The following is a 19,471-nucleotide window of genomic DNA, read 5'->3' as shown; positions in this document are numbered from 1 at the left end:
AGACCAGGAAAGGGATTTGGGCATCTTAGTTGATAGTTCAATGGGAATGTCAACTCAATGCATGGCAGCTGTGAAAAAGGCAAACTCTATGCTGGGGATAATTAGGAAAGGAGTTGATAATAAAACTGCAAGGATTGTCATGCCCTTATATAAAGCAGTGGTGTGACCGCACTTGGAGTACTGTGTTCAGTTCTGGTCGCCACATCTCAAAGGGCAACAAGGATGATTGAAGGATTGGAGCACCTACCTTATGAGGAGAGGCTGCAGCATTTGGGACTCTTTAGTTTGGAGAGGAGACGTCTGATGGGGGATATGATCGAAGTCTATAAAATTATGCAGGGAGTAGAAAATGTTGACAGAGAGACATTTTTCTCTCTTTCTCACAATACTAGAACCAGGGGGCATCCATTGAAAATGCTGGGGGGAAGAATTAGGACTAATAAAAGGAAACACTTCTTCACGCAACGTGTGATTGGTGTTTGGAATATGCAGCCACAGGAGGTGGTGATGGCCACTAACCTGGATAGCTTTAAAAGAGGCTTGGACAGATTTATGGAGGAGAAGTCGATCTATGGCTACCAATCTTGATCCTCCTTGATCTCAGATTGCAAATGCCTTAGCAGACCAGGTGCTCAGGAGCAGCAGCAGCAGAAGGCCCTTGCTTTCACCTCCTGCATGTGAGCTCCCAAAGGCACCTGGTGGGCCACTGCGAGTAGCAGAGAGCTGGACTAGATGGACTCTGGTCTGATCCAGCAGGCTAGTTCTTATGTTCTTATGGAAAAAACCTTCTGCACATGCTCAGGAGAATGTCACCTTCCCAAGGGCAGACTTTTTTCAGGGATGGGGGAGAAGAGGCACAGTTGAAAAAGTGATAATGGAGGTAAGGGGGGGAGGTTAAAAAGCCTCATCGGGGGTCCGGCTGACAGAATGTGCCACCCCCACGCCCAAGAGAACAGGCACTCACCTTCGACCGTCAGACGCACAGAGCGGAGGACGGAGTCACCAGCATGGCAGCTGTACCAGCCAGAATCATTGAAAAGTATTGATGGCAGGAAGAGAGAGGACTCCTCCAACATCTGCCCTCCGCGATGCCAACTTATATTCTGTCCATTTAACCGCCAGTGCACAAGCGTGGTGTTCTCTAGCTCCCCCTCTAGGCAAGGCAGGGTAACGTTTGCACCTGGTCGACTGAGAACCGTATCCGACGAGAGAGCTGCAAAGGAGAGGGCGGAGAGAATCGTCGTCAGAGTTCGGGTTGCTAAGACCCAGGGAAGGTTGCCGAAGCACGCTTCATAGAATCGGGTCGGATCCAGAGGTGGAATCCAGCAGGTTCTCACAGGTTCCCGAGAGTAGGTTACTCATTATCTGTGTGTGCCGAGAGGGGGTTACTAATGGGTGATTTTGCCACGTGGTTTTTGCCTTAGTTACGCCCCTCCTCTCAGCTGTAGCGCACAGAACTTGAAGCAGTCTAGCAGGAGGTGCACCGACGTGCGTGGCAGCCTGCGCCTGTGTACATTCGTTTCCCGCTCAAGGACCGGTGCAGCGGCTGCGTCCTTGCCACAGCCCCACCCAGGAATGCCCCGCCCCGTCGTGCCCCGCCCAGCCCCACTGGCGCTACGCCACAGTTTGAATCCCACCACCCTGAGAACCTGTTACTAAAATTTTTGGATCCCACCACTCGGATTCCACAAACTAGTTCCACCATTTCCTCCAATCAAGCGATTCCCTGCTGGGAAAAGTGGAAATTGCCACCCAAGTCTAGTATGAAGAAGAATACGAGTTTGGATTTATACCCCACCTTTCTCTCTTGTGAGGAGACTCAAGCTCCTTTCCCTTACCACCCCCTTCCCCCGCAACAAACACCCTGTGAGGTGTGTGGGGTTGAGAGATCTCCGAAGAACTGTGACTGGCGTGTGTTGGGTTGAGGCTAAGAGTGGATAGAAGAAGAAGAAGAAGAGTTTGAATTTATATCCCCCCTTTCTCTCCCGGAGACTCAAAGGGGCTTACAATCTCCTTGCCCTTCCCCCCCACAACAAACACCCTGTGAGGTAGGTGGGGCTGAGAGAGCTCAGAAGAACTGTGACTAGCCCAAGATCACCCAGCTGGCATGTGTTGGAGTGCACAAGCTAATCTGGTTCCCCAGATAAGCCTCCACAGCTCTAGTGGCAGAGCGAGGGATCAAACCCGGTTCTCCAGATTAGCGTGCACCTGCTCTTAACCACCACACCGCGCTGAAGAGCGTTGCTAACTGCTAGTGTAACCCCCCTGCTCAGAATGGGTTGACTGAGTAAGGGGTGGAGACTCAAAGCAGCAGAAGGCTGCAGAGCTCATGTAGTTTGGAGGAGACAAGGCTACCAGACTCGGACCTCGGTTTGTATAAGCCCTTAACACCTTGTTAAGGTCACTGCAATGTTGTTGGGAACTAGTGGGAAGGGAGTTGTTTATTTTTGCTATGTTGTAAATGTTGAGAGTTTATTGTTTCAGGGGGTTTTTTGTGTATGTAAATGGTGAGAGTTTTCTGGGAAACCTTCATCATCTTGAATCCTGTTCCCCAAGCCTCTGAAGTCTTCAAAAGCCAACCACCAGCAAAGCAGAATTGGACTTGGCAATATCAGTAGACTGTAAATATAAGGACTTGAAAATGCAAACTTAACAGGACTGTCAAGTGTAAATGTTAAATGTTGTTTGTTAAGAGAAGTAAACTGTTTTGTTTTAAATTTAGTTCTTTGCAACTCCTTCCAAGCAGTGGTGGGATCCAAAAATTTTAGCAACAGGTTCCCTCGCCAGCCCCCGCCCCTCAGCAAAGGGGGCAGAGGCGTACCTAGGCAAACCTGAGCCCTGGGCAAAACCTGAGTTGGATGCCCCCCCATGGGCAGCCACCCCACCACGACCCCCAAATTTTTTTTTGCACCAGGTCATTTCTAAATCATCATCACATTATAGAAAATGCCCTAACTCACAAATCTGAACACAGCAGTGGTGAAACACACAGGTTCTTTGATAGAGACTGGTGAGATAAAAGGTACGAAAGGCTGAGAATCTGTGAATTGCAGTACCTGAAAGGGATTAACCCAGTTCAGGGAGTGACATTATTTTGAATCGCGAATTGCTATATGGAACCCTCCACGCTCAAAGGCAGGATGTCTCTCGGGGAGGCGCGAGGGCTTGGAGATCGAAAAAGCTGACCCAATTAGTGTAACCCCCTCTCGCAATAATAATAAATAATTAGTAACCCACTCTCGGGAACTGGTGAGAACCTGCTGGATCCCACCTCTGCTTCCAAGTACTGCCCCACAGAACCCACAGAAAGAGGTTGCACTAGCACCTGCTTGGGAAATCTGTGGCGACACGAGAGCATGGCTTGGGGTTGGGGAGGGCGGAGTATGGGAAGAGGGAGGGGCTCAGAGATGTGATGCCACCGTCAACCCTCCTAAGCCACCATTGGCTCCAGGGGGACGGATCTCTCTCATCTGGAGTTCAATTGTAATTCCAGGAGATCTCCAGCCATCCCCTGGATGGTTGGCAACGCTAACCCTAACAGCTGTGACTCACACCACCGATCATAACATCTCCGGAAGTCAAAAATAAGCACGGAACAGGGACTGTGAATGAGCAGCCAAACATAGGATCTGTCTCTCCCTGGTAAATAGGGACTGTCGTCGCCTACGTCGTATCCTGGGTACCGCTAATGTCAAGGGGCAGATTTTACCGCGGCCAATTGAAGGGGCTCGAGGGCCAGATGTCCCTCGGCCGTGTCCTGCTGTGTTGCTCGGATACCTCCCTAGCAAGGCCAAGGGGAATTTTGTCAATATTTGCCAGAGGGGTGAAATGGAGCAGAGGTGACAGCGCCAACCGGTCAAAATTAGTTCAAAAAACAACAACAACTACCTACCTGGCCAGTTTATTTAATTTATCATAATTTACCACCCTTCCCTGTGCCAAAGGAGTTCCGCATGCAAAGGATCTGCAGACTCCCGGGCTTTCATTCTGAGAAGGGCTATGTTTTCAGTATACAAGATGAGCCAGAAACAGTGTAAATATTACAAAAAGAAAACCTCTGTCTGGCTCAAAGAACAGCATTAAAACTATACTTTTAATAGAAATCATTTAAAAGACTATATCAAAAGACAATCAATAAAGAAAAACACAAGACATGGAGAACACATTACAAACAGAAAGGGGATCCCAACATAGACACTTAGAACTCAAAGTCTCCGTATAAATGATATCCCTTCAGTGAAAACCCAAAAAGCAACACAAGTTGGAAGGATTCCAAATGCCAAATGTTCGGCTGGATTCCACTTCAGTTAGTAGAAACATCCATTTGTGGTGGTAATGCTGACCTGGGTGAGTTCAACACTTTCAACCTTGGACTTCTTCAGCCACAACAATTGTATACAGAAAGTGACAAGGCATCTAGCCCAAAAGTATGACTTCAACAGAGTAACAGGCCACATGCATCTAAGGGCAATGTTTTCCTCTGGCAGAAGAGACTTGGAAGGTCTCTAGACCATCTGTGCCCAGGAAAACCTCCCTGTGCCAGGGTAAAACCCCACCATTAGATTGGGATGGATGGATGGATGGATGGATGGATGGATGGATGGATGGATGGATGGATGGATGGATGGATGGATGGATGGATGGATGGATGGATGGATGGATGGATGGATGGATGGATGGAAGGTAGGAAGGGTGGGTGGATGGGAGGACGGATCCCAGATGGATAGATCCCAGATGGACAGGACCTAGACAGACAGACAGACAGATAGACAGACAGGACAGACACAGATAGACAGACAGGACAGACAGACAGACAGACAGACAGATAGACAGGACAGATAGACAGGACAGGATAGGACAGATAGACAGACAGAGCCAGGAGCAGAAGAGAAATGCTTAGGGACAGAAAATTAGCATCTGTAGGGTGGTAAGAATCCTATGTCCCTACTCAGCAACGGCAAGGATCCATTTTCCAAACTCGAGTTCCTTCACAGCTCAAGGGATTGTTACCGCCAGGAAAATAAACAAAATATTTTCCTGAAGTCAGGTTGCCTGGCTACACTGGCTCCATGCCCAGACGCGGAGACTTGTGTGGTTCAGAAGCCTCCATAAGGTTCACAGAGAACGCATATGTATGTTTGTGCCAATGCTATATGATTTCCCTTGTGTTTGTGTCATTCTAGGATGTAGTCAACGCTCCTCTTAGTTAAGTTTATGCCTGTAGTTTAGGATTTTAGTTTAATAAGGTTCTTCAGTTAGGTTAAGGTTCTATTAGTTTTAAGCGAGCCCTGCCAGTAGGTAGATATACAGTCCTGCCAATAAGTATAAGTATGTGTGTTTATCCTTTAAGGTTTTCCTAATGTTTAAGTTAGAAATGTTATTTTTGAAATTTGTGTCTGAGAATAGAAGCAATAGCTAGTTAAGGTCTGAAATTAAGGGACAAGGAAGTTACTCCTGGAATTTAGTTTGGACCAACACCCAGGTAATCCTATCTTCACCAACAAAAGGGCCTTTTGACTAACAAAGGATGTCACCCTGTTTTGCTATTGGACTGTTTGAAGTTTTACTCTTAGGATCCAGAAGCTCATTGGACTGTTCACATCCTTACTTTCAGGATCCAAGAATTCATTGGATCATTTGAACTTTTCTCTGTCAAACACTCCCAAGGAACCACCTCAGGCAAGAAGGTGCTAGCTTTTCTTCTGGGATTTGATCTCATCAGCATGTGCAAAGGGACTGTTTTCTCCCTTCGGCGTTCTAGGATTTTTTCTCTGTATTAGATGGAAGGAGACCGCCCCCTTCCTGGGTTTTGCACTGTGGGGGTGGGACTGCCCTACACCCCTTTTCTGGGTTACTGGGAAATGTATTAAAAAGGGGCTGAGGCACAGCCATGGGGGTTCCTTCTCTGCTGAGCTGTGCCAAGAAATCACTTGCAATAAAATCCTTTCTGCTTTGAAGAAACGCCTGCTCCCTGCGCCTCATTAAGTTGCTGAGCTGAAATCACTTATTGTTACCTGGCAATTCGCGGTAACAGGATCTCCACTCAGCTTGTATCTGACAAAGGAAGCGTTGACTACCTTGAAAATCTTGTGGAGGCTCCTGGACTTGAGTCTTACGACAATTATGCATTCAAAGGCCCGACGGCCTATTTTGGGGCTATTTGTCCAAATGGGAAAAAAATGAGACCTCAATAGGAATAACAGAGGAGGTTTATTTTGTGTATTGAAAAGAATCTAACCCGGCACAGAGCTCCTGCTGTACAGGCGTGCCAATCAATGAACGCAATGTTCAGGCGACTGTAGAAAACCTGACATCATAATGACATCGTAACATAGAATAATACACAATCACAGAACGCGTTGCATCCAGCGCTTTTTATGTGCTTAAAAAGTGCTTAAACAATACAGTGCATATATACAAATCAAACCAAGTGCAACAATGCTATACAGCAAGGTTCTATATACTCAATAGCTTCCGAGATATAGTTCTTAGCTGTAACAAGTCTCAGCTGTAAAAGTATCCGCGTTCGTACTCAGTGTTACCAGTTCGTTCTCTGCGTTGACGCGCTGTCCTTTAAACTTGACGAAACATCGTTATCTTGGAACAACTCATTTATGGAGTATCAAAGACTCGACTGAATTCGTCTGTGCAGTATGTTGTTTGCATTGACGTGCACGGAAGCTATTGAGTATATAGAACCTTGCTGTATAGCATTGTTGCACTTGGTTTGATTTGTATATATGCACTGTATTGTTTATGCACTTTTTAAGCACATAAAAAGCGGTGGATGCAAAGATTGTGATTGTGTATTGCCTTATTTGGGATTGTGTATTGGCCTTAACGTTGCATCAGTCGACTTTCTTATACATCGTAACACAGAAACCAATAACTGCTCATCAAGACAAGCAGAGCCAATAGGCATAAGATAAACATAGCTGACACCTTTTAGAATCGTAGACTCAAATAGTTGGAAGAGACCACAAGGGTCATCCCGTCCAACCCCCTGCCATGCAGGAACACACAATCAAAGCACCCTTGACAGATGGCCATCCAGCCTCTGTTGAAAAGCCTCCAAAGAGGGAGACTCCACCACCCTGCGAGGCAGCGTATTCCACGGTCGAACGGCCCTGACTGTCAGGAAGTTCTTCATAAGAACATAAGAACTAGCCTGCTGGATCAGACCAGAGTCCATCTAGTCCAGCTCTCTGCTACTCGCAGTGGCCCACCAGGTGCCTTTGGGAGCTCACATGCAGGAGGTGAAAGCAATGGCCTTCTGCGGCTGTTGCTCCTGATCACCTGGTCTGTTAAGGCATTTGCAATCTCAGATCAAGGAGGATCAAGATTGGTAGCCATAGATCGACTTCTCCTCCATCAATCTGTCCAAGCCCCTTTTAAAGCGATCCAGGTTAGTGGCCATCACCACCTCCTGTGGCAGCATATTCCAAACACCAATCACACGTTGCGTGAAGAAGTGTTTCCTTTTATTAGTCCTAATTCTTCCCCCCAGCATTTTCAATGAATGCCCCCTGGTTCTAGAATTGTGAGAAAGAGAGAAAAATTTCTCTCTGTCAACATTTTCTACCCCATGCATAATTTTATAGACTTCAATCATATCCCCCCTCAGCCATCTCCTCTCCAAACTAAAGAGTCCCAAACGCTGCAGCCTCTCCTCATAGGGAAGGTGCTCCAGTCCCTCAATCATCCTTGTTGCCCTTCTCTGCACTTTTTCTATCTCCTCAATATCCTTCTTGAGATGCGGCGACCAGAACTGAACACAGTACTCCAAGTGCGGTCGCACCACTGCTTTATATAAGGGCATGACAATCTTTGCAGTTTTATTATCAATTCCTTTCCTAATGATCCCCAGCATAGAGTTTGCCTTTTTCACAGCTGCCATGCATTGAGTTGACATTCCCATGGAACTATCAACTAAGACGCCCAAATCCCTTTCCTGGTCTGTGACTGATAGCACTGATCCTTGTAGCTTGTATGTGAAGTTTGGATTTTTTGCCCCTATGTGCATCACTTTGCATTTTGCTACATTGAACTACATTTGCCATTTCTTAGCCCACTCACCTAATTTATCATAAGAACATAAGAACATAAGAACAAGCCAGCTGGATCAGACCAGAGTCCATCTAGTCCAGCTCTCTGCTACTCGCAGTGGCCCACCAGGTGCCTTTGGGAGCTCACATGCAGGAGGTGAAAGCAATGGCCTTCTGCGGCTGTTGCTCCCGATCACCTGGACTGTTAAGGCATTTGCAATCTCAGATCAAAGAGGATCAAGATTGGTAGCCATAAATTGACTTCTCCTCCATAAATCTGTCCAAGCCCCTTTTAAAGCTATCCAGGTTAGTGGCCATCACCACCTCCTGTGGCAGCATATTCCAAACACCAATCACACGTTGCGTGAAGAAGTGTTTCCTTTTATTAGGTCCGCTTGGAGCTCTTCGCAATCCTTTGTGGTTCTCACCACCCTACATAATTTGGTATCATCTGCAAACTTGGCCACCACGCTACCCACCCCTACTTCCAGGTCATTTATGAATGTTTAGGTTGAATCTCTTTGCCTACACTTCCTATAATCCATTACTCCTTGTCCTAGTCTCTGGAGCAGCGGAAAACAAGCTTGCTCCATCTTCAACATGACATCCCTACAGTGGTGGGATCCAAAAATTTTAGTAACAGGTTCCCATGGTGGTGGGATTCAAACAGTGGCGTAATGCCAATGGGGCTGGGCAGGGCACAACGGGGGCGTGGCCAGGCATTCCGGGGGCGGGGCATTAATAATTTCTCTGTTACTGTAAAAAACTCTTACTGTAAAAAAAAGTTCCTAATTTCCAGCTGGTATCTTTCTGCCCATAATTTAAACTCATTATAGCAAGTCCTATCGTCTACTGCCCACAGAAACAACTCCTCCTCCTCTAATTGACTGCCTGTCAAATACTTAAGACTTAATTGTGTTTCTAGAAATCAAAAGAAGGATACTTTTCTTAAACAAGGAACTTTACCATATTTCTAAAACGTGTTTTTAAAACAGCCCAACAGGGAGAATTATCCCGTTTTCTACCTTCTCTAACCAGCCACATAGGAAACAACAGGACTTTATGATTTTTGGACCTAATGGAGTTTCTAATGGAAAAGCAGACCCAATTAGTAACCCCCTCTCGGCACACACAGATAATTAGTAACCCACTCTCGGGAACTGGTGAGAACCTGCTGGATCCCACCTCTGCATCCAAATATTTCAATATGGCTGTGATGTCCCCCCTTAACCGTCTCTTCTCCAGACTAAGGACACTAGCTGTTCAGACTGTCTCGTTGTAGAAGATAAGAAGTAAGAACATTCCTCCCAGGGCACTCAACCTAAGCATGTGGTGGTTGTGCAAAAAGCAAAAACATTCTGGCAAAGTGTGAATTATAAAATTCAAACAAAGTTGAAAATACAATTTAAACCTAAATCTTATTTGTCGGGTTTCATGGACAAGAACGTGGAGAAAATAGCTGGTGAAGTTTTCTGCACTTATTGTCAGTTGTTAGAATGCCTTGGGCCCGAAAATGGAAATACGTGTGAATGAAGAAGAGATTTGGATTTATACCCTGTACGGTATAAATCTCCTGTACGGAGACTCAAGGTGGCTGACAAGCTCCTTTCCCTTCCTCTCCCCTCAACAGACACCTTTATGAGGCAGGTGGGGCTGAGAGAGTTCAGACAGAACTGGGACTATCCCAAGGTCACCCAGCAGGAATGTAGGAGTGCGGAAACATATCTGGTTCATCAGATAAGAAGAAGAAGAAGAAGAAGAAGAAGAAGAAGAAGAAGAAGAAGAAGAAGAAGAAGAAGAAGAAGAAGAAGAAGAAGAAGAAGAAGAAGAAGAAGAAGAAGAAGAAGAAGAAGAAGAAGAAGAAGAAGAAGAAGAAGAAGAAGAAGAAGAAGAAGAGGAGGAGGAGGAGTTTGGATTTATATCCCCCTTTCTCTCCTGCAGGAGACTCAAAGGGGCTTACAATCTCCTTGCCCTTCCCCCCTCACAACAAACACCCTGTGAGGTGGGTGGGGCTGAGAGAGCTCCGAGAAGCTGTAACTAGCCCAAGGTCACCCAGCTGGCGTGTGTGGGAGTGCACAGGCTAATCTGAATTCCCCAGATAAGCCTCCACAGCTCAGGCAGCAGAGCTGGGAATCAAACCTGGTTCCTCCAGATTAGATACACGAGCTCTTAACCTCCTACGCCACTGCTACTCAAGTGGAGGAGTGGGGAATCAAACCTGGTTCTCCATATTAGAATCCACCTGTTCTCAACCACTACACCATGCTGCTTCTCGGGAGTCCAGCAGGGTAGTGGAAAGTATGCAGAGCTCATTGGCAAAAGGCTAGAAGGAACGGTCAACTCGAAGCCCCCCAAACACTCCCTCTCTTGCCAGGTTTCCAAAAATGGGCGTTTTGTGAAATGTCAACAGCCCAGGGCAAATATTCCATGACCCCGATCCCTCCCCGTGAAGACCTGTTTGTTCATTTGGTCCCTTGCCCAGAACAGCCAGTACCTGGAGAGATAGAAGTAACAGCTCACTGCTAATCCTGGCGATTTGTATCTCACTGTTGGTGGGACACAATTTCTTTCCAGAAAGGACAGTGTGCCCCGCGCCCCATGCGCTTAATAAGCTAACAGATGACAGAGCCCAGCTATGGAGACCCTTCTTGCTACATTGGCGAAACACCGAAGTGCCTGTGGTTCAGTGGCAGAGCCCCTGCTTAGCATGCATAAGGTCGCAGGTTTGATTCCCAGCGTCTGCAGTTCAAAGGATTGGATCGCAGGTGATATCAAAGGCCTTGAGACTTTTAGAGACAATACCATTCTGGACAGATGGATGGATGGATGGGTGGGTGGGTGGGTGGACGGACAGACAACTAGCTACCTACCTACCTTCTGGTTTTTAGATCCACCTAATTATTTATGGGTTATTGTTGCTACTGATTTTATTGTATTTTATTGATTTTATTGGGATTATTTGATTTGTTCTTTCCTTTTTAGTTGTAATTTATTGTTCTTGTTTGGCTTGTACCCTTCGAGGGTAGGGCGGTCTACCAAATCGAATATATAAAGGAATATAAAATAAACAGATAAAAGAATGCCTCTCAGATAGACATCGCTAAAATGTCCCTTCTTTGGATAGATGGGGCGATAAACAGACAGACAGATGACAGATAGAAAACCTTTAGACAGCCAAGCTGAAGAGTAACTTTTCTTTATCAATTGATCGATAGAATGTCTCATCTTTAAAGGATACATCGCTAAAAGAATGCCTCTGTCGTTTGTTTATTTTTATTTTATTGGACTGAATATCCCACAGTTTCCCAGCCTGACAGCCAGGTTCAGGCTTTAGACAGACAGTCAGATAATTGAAAGCATCTTCAATAGATAGATAAGGTAGCTAGGTAGACAGATGGACAGACAGAAAAAATGTCTCTTTTTTAGATGGGGGGAGGGAGAAAGACAGGCAGTCAGATAGAAGAATGCCTTTCTAAGATAGACAGACAGACAGACAGATGAGAGAGAGTATTGTGGAAAAGCACGGAAGAAGAAGAAGAAGAAGAAGAAGAAGAAGAAGAAGAAGAAGAAGAAGAAGAAGAAGAAGAAGAAGAAGAAGAAGAAGAAGAAGAAGAAGAAGAAGAAGAAGAAGAAGAAGAAGAAGAAGAAGAAGAAGAAGAAGAGGAGTTTGGATTTATATCCCCCCTTTCTCTCCTGTAGGAGACTCAAAGGGGCTGACAATCTCCTTGCCCTTCCCCCCTCACTACCAACACCCTGTGAAGTAGGTGGGGCTGAGAGAGCTCCAAAAAGCTGTGACTAGCCCAAGGTCACCCAGCTGGCGTGTGTGGGAGTGCACAGGCTAATCTGAATTCCCCAGATAAGCCTCCGCAGCTCAGGCGGCAGAGCGGGGAATCAAACCCGGTTCCTCCAGATTAGATACAAGAGCTCTTAACCTCCTACGCCACTGATAGAAGACAGACAGACAGACAGACATGAGAGAGAGAGAGAGAGAGAGAGAATTGTGGAAAAGCACATAAAACAAATGTTGTGTACAGTTGAAGTGCTAGTGGGAGAGAAGGGGAGGAAAGCAGCCATTCAGGATCCAAATGTTTGATGGACTCAGCTTTCCACCTCTTAGTGTCTAGTTTCTCTGAGCACACCAACACTTCCAGATCCCGTTACCCTCCTCCAACCCATTAGATCTCTCCCCGCCCACCCACTCACACACACCCCGGCCGAGCTTCGAAAAGAACACAACTGTGCTGTTGCGACTTCCCTTTTTCTGCCCCGGCCTACCCCGCCGAAACTCCAGACGGTGCTCCACGATGGCCGAGGACCCAAAGTTTAAACCTGAATGCCCGAAAAAAGGAAGAGAACCCAGGAGACCGACACTCTCTCATTCACCCATGCTCTTTTAGGATGGGACCCTCGCCTAAGGAGGTTGGGGGTGCGCACAGGGCCTTCCCAAAAGGGTTACCAACTGGCCAAGAGGAAAATGTCCTGTTCCCTTAATAGATGCTCAATGTGTGGAAATGCAGATCGAACGCTTTTCAGGACATGGGCGTAAATTATGTCTCCTGCTACATAACATCCCATTAAGCTTCTATGAAGCAGTGGCATAGGAGGTTAAGTGGCGTAGGAGGTTAAGAGCTCATGTATCTAATCCGGAGGAACCGGGTTTGATTCCCCGCTCTGCCGCCTGAGCTGTGGAGGCTTATCTGGGGAATTCAGATTAGCCTGTGCACTCCCACACACGCCAGCTGGGTGACCTTGGGCTAGTCACAGCTTCTCGGAGCTCTCTCAGCCCCACCTACCTCACAGGGTGTTTGTTGTGAGGGGGGAAGGGCAAGGAGGTTGTAAGCCCCTTTGAGTCTCCTGCAGGAGAGAAAGCGGGGATATAAATCCAAACTCTTCTTCTTCGAAAGGACTGGACTTCCCTCTCATCTGTTGGCAACTATTCCCAGACTCCTGAATCCTACCAGCAAAATGCCAACCGCCCTTTCTCATTATGAGGAGATACTCAGCTGAAATCAAATATCCATCAAAAGCCACTTTCCCCCAGGAAAGAATCGATATATATCCCCCCCCCCCCTTTGTCTCCTGCAAGGAGACTCAAAGGGGCTTACAAACTCCTTTCCCTTCCCCCCTCACAACAAACACCCTGTGAGGTTGGTGGGACTGAGAGAGCGCCGAAAAACTGGGACTAGCCCAAGGTCACCCAGCTGGCGAGTGTTGGAGCGCACAAGCTAACCTGGTTCACCAGATAAGCCTCCGTGGCTCAAGCGGCAGAGCAGGGAATCAAACCCACCTGCTCACAACCACTACACCACGCTGGCGAGAAGTGCCTCCTCTCACATGCCTTCTCCATCAGAAGAGAAAAAAAGACACACAGAGAAAAAGACACACCAAATTGCGGTCCCGATCCGCCAAGCAAATCAGACCCAGATAGGGAAACGACACAACCCTCGAGGGCTGTTCCTACTTCTGTGGGGGGGGAGATCACCCCTGGGGAAAGGGGGCGCTTGCACAACCCCTTCCTCGTGTGCCTTCCCTCGCCTGGCACGCCAGATTTCGCAAGCACCCACCTGGCTGTTGGCACTGGAGCCCCGGTTGCACCAAGCCAGTGGTGGCCGCGATCCACGAAACCATCAAGGAGGCACCGGCCAGCCACATAGTGCCAGGGAGATGCCAGGCGGCCTCTGGGTTCCAGCCCGGCCTGCTGGGCGCTGCCACCCTCCCGTGCCTCTGGGCATCGGCTTCTGCCCGTCCGGACTGCAGGGCAGCATTAGAGGAACTGTTCCGGGCAAAGGGCTGCGAGCGGAGGCCCCGGGGCTGGTTGAGAAAGGTTGAGCAACGGGGCGGAGCAGGAAAAAAACACACACCAGAGGGCCCAGGAGGAGGGAAATGACAGCTAGGAAACACGGGCAACGCGCAGAGAGACGGCCAGAGTGGAGGACAGAAATCCCCCTGGGTGCTTCTCCGAAGAGCATTTTCTAGGCTCCGGCCGGCCTGGAAGAGCTAGACCTCTGACCCCCTAAGCTGGCCTCCTTCGGAGGACAGCGCTCTGCACACACTCAGAGACTTTAGATGTAAAGATAAGTATATAGGGGAGATAATGCCTCTCTTGGATAGGTAGAAGAATGCCTCTTAGACAGATAGAATACATTTCTTCTCTCGACAGACAGAATCTCTTTATCAATTAATCAATAGAATGCCTCACCTTTAGACGGATAGCTGGATAGGATGCCTCTCTTCATTCATTCTTTGATTTTTATTTTATTTGACTTAATATCCCGCTGTTACCCAGCCTAATAATCAAAGGATTATCGGCTGCCCTCTCCCCTCCTTGGAAGAACTCCATAATTCCCGAAGCCTAAAGAAAGCCCAAAATATTCTGAGGGACCCGTCTCATCCGGCACGCTCTCTTTTTGAACTGTGACCATCCGGCAGACGATACAGGTCTATCAAAACTAGGACAAAGAGGCTTAGAGACAGCTTCTACTCCAGAGCTGTGGCTATGCTGAACTCCGCGGCTTCGTGTTGATGTGGTTGGGGCTGTGTAGGGATGGGTGGAGGAAGGGGAAAGTGAGGATGATGTATTGTATGAAATTGTATGAGTCTGAAATTGTGTGCATCGAGGAATGCTGCTGTAAATTTCGTTGTGCGTGCACAATGACAATAAAATGCTTATGCTTAATGACCACGCTTTAAACATACAGACAGATGAATGCCTCTTTGACAGGCAGGCAGACAGGTAGACAGCCTCTTCTTTAGATGGAAAGGTACATAGATAGGTAGAAGAATGCATAGATAGATAGATAGATAGATAGATAGATAGATAGATAGATAGATAGATAGATAGAGAGAGAGAGAGAGAGAGAGAGAGAGAGAGAGAGAGAGAGAGAGAGAGCATGGTGTAGTGCACTCTAATCTGGAGAACCGGGTTTGATTCCCCGCTCTGCCACTTGAGCTGTGGAGGCTTATCTGGGGAACCAGATTGGCTTGTGCACTCCAACACATGCCAGCTCGATGACCTTGGGCTAGTCACAGTTCTTTGGAGCTCTCTCAGCCCCACCCACCTCACAGGGTGTTTGTTGTGCGGGGGAGGGGGAGGGAGGGAGGGAAAGGAGCTTGTAGGCCCCTTCGAGTCTCCTTCAGGAGAGAAAGGGGGGATATAAATCCAAACTCCTTCTTTTCTTCTAGGACACAGGTGTCAAACTTGCGGTCCTCCAGATGTTATGAACTACAGTTCCCATCATCCCCTGCGAGCATGATGCTGGCAGGGGATGATGGGAATTGTAGTCCACAACATCTGGAGGGCCGCAAGTTTGACACCTATGTTCTAGACAGACAGATAAGACAGACAGACAGACAGACAGCAGCTGCTAGGTAGGGTGACTGAAGAGAACTTCCACAGCCAGAAGCAGCCAACCTCCATCATCAGCTTCTAGCTAGGTCACCAAAGAGAACTTCTGCATCCAGAGGCAGTCAACTTCTCAATCCCAGGGCCAGAAGGCGTGCAAAGGCGTTGACCTCTGTGAGCAGAATAGGTGTGCCTACCAGAGTAACTGGTAGTCCAGCTATATGAGACTGAAGCTGGAGCCAGATTGACCCGTGATCTGATCCAACAGGAGCTCTTCTGCTCTGCCACTTAAGCAGCGGGTTCAAGCAGAACCCTCAACACTGAATTGGTGGTGGGATCCAAAAATTTTAATGCTGGGTTCCCTTGGTGGTGGGATTCAAACAGTGCTGTAGCGCCAATGTGGGAACAGAGCGGGGCACGACGGGGGCGTGGCCGGGCATTCCTGGGGCAGGGCATTAATAATTTCTCTGTTACTGTAAAAAACTCTTACTGTAAAAAAAAAGTTCCTGATTTCCAGCTGGTATCTCTTTCTGGCCATGTTGAAACTCATTACTCTTAAGTCCTATAGTCTACTGCCAGCAGGAAACAACTAAAACTTCTCCTACTCCTGGTGACTGCCTGTCAAGTAGCCATTACTTCAAATACTTAGTTTTGTTTCCTAGAAATCCGAAGAAGGAGACTTTCCTTAAACAAGGAACTTGACCAGTAAAACGTGTTTTTAAAGCATTAACAGGGAGAATTATCCCGTTTCCTACAACCTCTAACCAACCACACACTTAAGGTAACTGGGACTTTATGATTTTAGTTCCTAATGGAGTTTCACAATGGAAAGGCAGGTTGTTAATGAAGCCCCTCTCGGCTGATAATGGTGGTAACCCACTCTCGGGAACTGGTGAGAACCTGCTGGATCCCACCTCTGCATCCAAATATTTCAATATGGCTGTGATGTCCCCCCTTAACCGTCTCTTCTCCAGACTAAGGACACTAGCTGTTCAGACTGTTTAAGGAGACTTTCCTTAAACAAGGAACTTGACCATATTTCTAAAACGTGTTTTTAAAACAGCCCAACAGGGAGAATTATCCCGTTTCCTACCTTCTCTAACCAGCCACATAGGAAACAACAGGACTTCATGATTTTTGGACCTAATGGGATTTCTAACGGAAAAGCAGACCCAATTAGTAACCCCCTCTCGGCACAAGCAAATAATTAGCAACCCACTCTCGGGAACTGGTGAGAACCTGCTGGATCCCACCTCTGCACGGAGCCCGTTGGCATTCCCCGAGAGGCCCTTCTCCTTCTTCTGCTCCCTTTCTGAATTCAGCAATCGGCGTGTCGAGGGATAGAAGATTCCACATCCTGGAGAAGTGCTCAAGAGCCAGAGCAGACTAGGTTGCTGTCCTGGCCGACAGCCCGATAGACGAAATTTGCAGCCCAGAATGCCAACCCCTTCTCCCCCACGTAGTAGAGTTGCTGTGGGTTTTCCGGGCTGCGTGGCCGTGGTCTGGTAGATCTTGTTCCTAACGTTTCACCTGAATCTGCGGCTGGCATCTTCAGAGGTGTATCACAGAGAGGAGTCTGTGGTGTAGGAGGTTAAGAGCTCGTGTATCTAATCTGGAGGAACCGGGTTTGATTCCCAGCTCTGCCGCCTGAGCTGTGGAGGCTTATCTGGGGAATTCAGATTAGCCTGGGCACTCCCACACACACCAGCTGGGTGACCTTGGGCTAGTCGCAGCTTCTCGGAGCTCTCTCAGCCCCACCTACCTCACAGGGTGTTTGTTGTGAGGGTGGAAGGGCAAGGAGATTGTCAGCCCCTTTGAGTCTCCTGCAGGAGAGAAAGGGGGGATATAAATCTAAACTCTTCTTCTTCTTCTCCTCCTCCTCCTCCTCCTCACTGGACAGTGTGAAACAGGCTTATCTCTCTCAGATACACCTCTGAAGATGCCAGCCGCAGATGCAGGTGAAACGTTAGGAACAAGATCCACCAGACCACGGCCACACAGCCCGGAAAACCCACAACCACCAGTCGCATCCGGCCGTGGAAACCTTCGACAACACCTGGATTTACTGGAATCCCTCCTTTTCAGGGCCAGGGAAAACACACAACCTTAAAGAAATGCAGTGTTTGCCTATCCTCAACCCCCCGCCGCCCCAATAAGGTTTCCGTTTATTTAAGGCACGAAACAGAAAGACGTCATGACAGCGACACGGTTCGTTTTGGATTTTTTAGAAAATGCAGTTTCTCTTTATACCCATAAAATGATACAATTCTGCCAAGTATAGAAACGTGTAATAAATTAAACGGAATGTTCCTCGGTCCCTGCCCGGCGCGGCTGCCGCACTGTAGATCCCCCTCGACCTGCTCCAAAAAATAAGACAGTGTCTGCGGCAAGCCGGACCCTCCCCTCCCCTCCCCAAAATGAACGTTTCCTCTTTGGTATCGAAATTGGCCTCAGGTGAAATACAGGTGCAGCCGCCAGGCGGAGCTTGGTTTTTTCCAACGGTCCCTTCCTTGCGCTTCTGAGATTGCAAAGGTCCTGCAGACAGGAGGAGTAACCGGGGGGGCGGGGGCGGGGGCGGGGGCGGGGGGGCAGCCTGAGATCACACAGCAGAGCAAAAGCGTTCGATCAAATCTTCCTCCTGACAACTTTTTGTTTAAGCTGATAGTTCTATAGGAGCAGCAGTGGCGTAGGAGGTTAAGAGCTCGTGTGTCTAATCTGGAGCAACCGGGTTTGATTCCCAGCTCTGCCGCCTGAGCTGTGTGAGGCTGATCTGGGGAATTCAGATTAGCCTGTACACTCCCACACACGCCAGCTGGGTGACCTTGGGCTAGTCACAGCTTCTCGGAGCTCTCTCAGCCCCACCCACCTCACAGGGTGTTTGTTGTGAGGGGGGGAAGGGCAAGGAGATTGTCAGCCCCTTTGAGTCTCCTGCAGGAGAGAAAGGGGGGATATAAATCCAAAACTCTTCTTCTTCTTCTTCTTCTTCTTCTTCTTCTTCTTCTTCTTCTTCTTCTTCTTCTTCTTCTTCTTCTTCTTCTTCTTCTTCTTCTTCTTCTTCTTCTTCTTCTATTGTCGGAAATTTTAGATACCGATAAAGAGGTATGGTTTTGGTTTGGATTTGAGCACCTACGAGGAAAATCTTTCAAGGAGGCAGGGTACACTTCTGAGCAGGGGTGCACCACTGAGGGGGACATAGGGGAGTTAGGAGATGTCATCGAGAGTTAAACGGCGGCCATTTTAGTCAACGCGATGGGGGAGGAAAATCACCCCCGCCCCTCCTCGGAGATTTCATACGACCTGACTTTAAAAAAATGGTGTTTGGTTGTGGAGGGGGAGGGCAGTCCCCCATACGAGGGGTGGGGGGCAGGCTACATTTTCACAAGATACGCCTCTGCTTCAAAGCTAGGGAAAGCCTTTTCTCTCAATCTGGTTCACGCACGTTGGGACAGTGACTGTCCTAGCGTGGTGGCGGAGGTGCCAAAGACACAAGCACGTGCGAGTTCCGTGCGCCACCCAGAGGTGCGTAGATGCATTACTACCTTGCCTTAACATCCAGGGGTGGGGGGGAAAAAGATCAACCAAGAGAAACTAAATTTTCCACACCACTCTGTTGTTTTTAAGAGGGAGGAAAGAAGCAAGCTCTCGGATTCCGCGTGTCCCCTGCGGTATGCCGCATGCGTGGCGGAGGGGAAAGGCATTGAATCCACAGCTCCACCGTGCAAAGACAAAGGGCCCAACGAAACTGAATCAAGGTCCCACCACGATTCCCTATGCCCAATCCTCTGGCCTTTTCCAGGAAGTGGGAAGAGCAGGAAACTAGAAGGGAGGGGGGGAGGTGATTTCGCAAGCCGGAACATGACACCCAACCACCAGAGTCCTCTTCTGGTAGGGTGAGGTCTGACCAATGCAGAGTCGAATGGTACAATTCAAGGGAAGCAATTGTACCACTCTACCCTGCATTGGTCAGACCTCACCTAGAGTACTGTGTTCGGTTCTGGGCATCGCAATTTAAGAAGGACATCGACAAGCTGGAACAGGTCCAGAGGAGGGTGACCACAATGGTCAAAGGTCTGGAATCTATGCC

The sequence above is a fragment of the Sphaerodactylus townsendi genome, linkage group LG01 (assembly GCF_021028975.2).
Source record: "Sphaerodactylus townsendi isolate TG3544 linkage group LG01, MPM_Stown_v2.3, whole genome shotgun sequence".
Taxonomy (NCBI): domain Eukaryota; kingdom Metazoa; phylum Chordata; class Lepidosauria; order Squamata; family Sphaerodactylidae; genus Sphaerodactylus; species Sphaerodactylus townsendi.
This window is presented reverse-complemented; position numbering follows the sequence as displayed.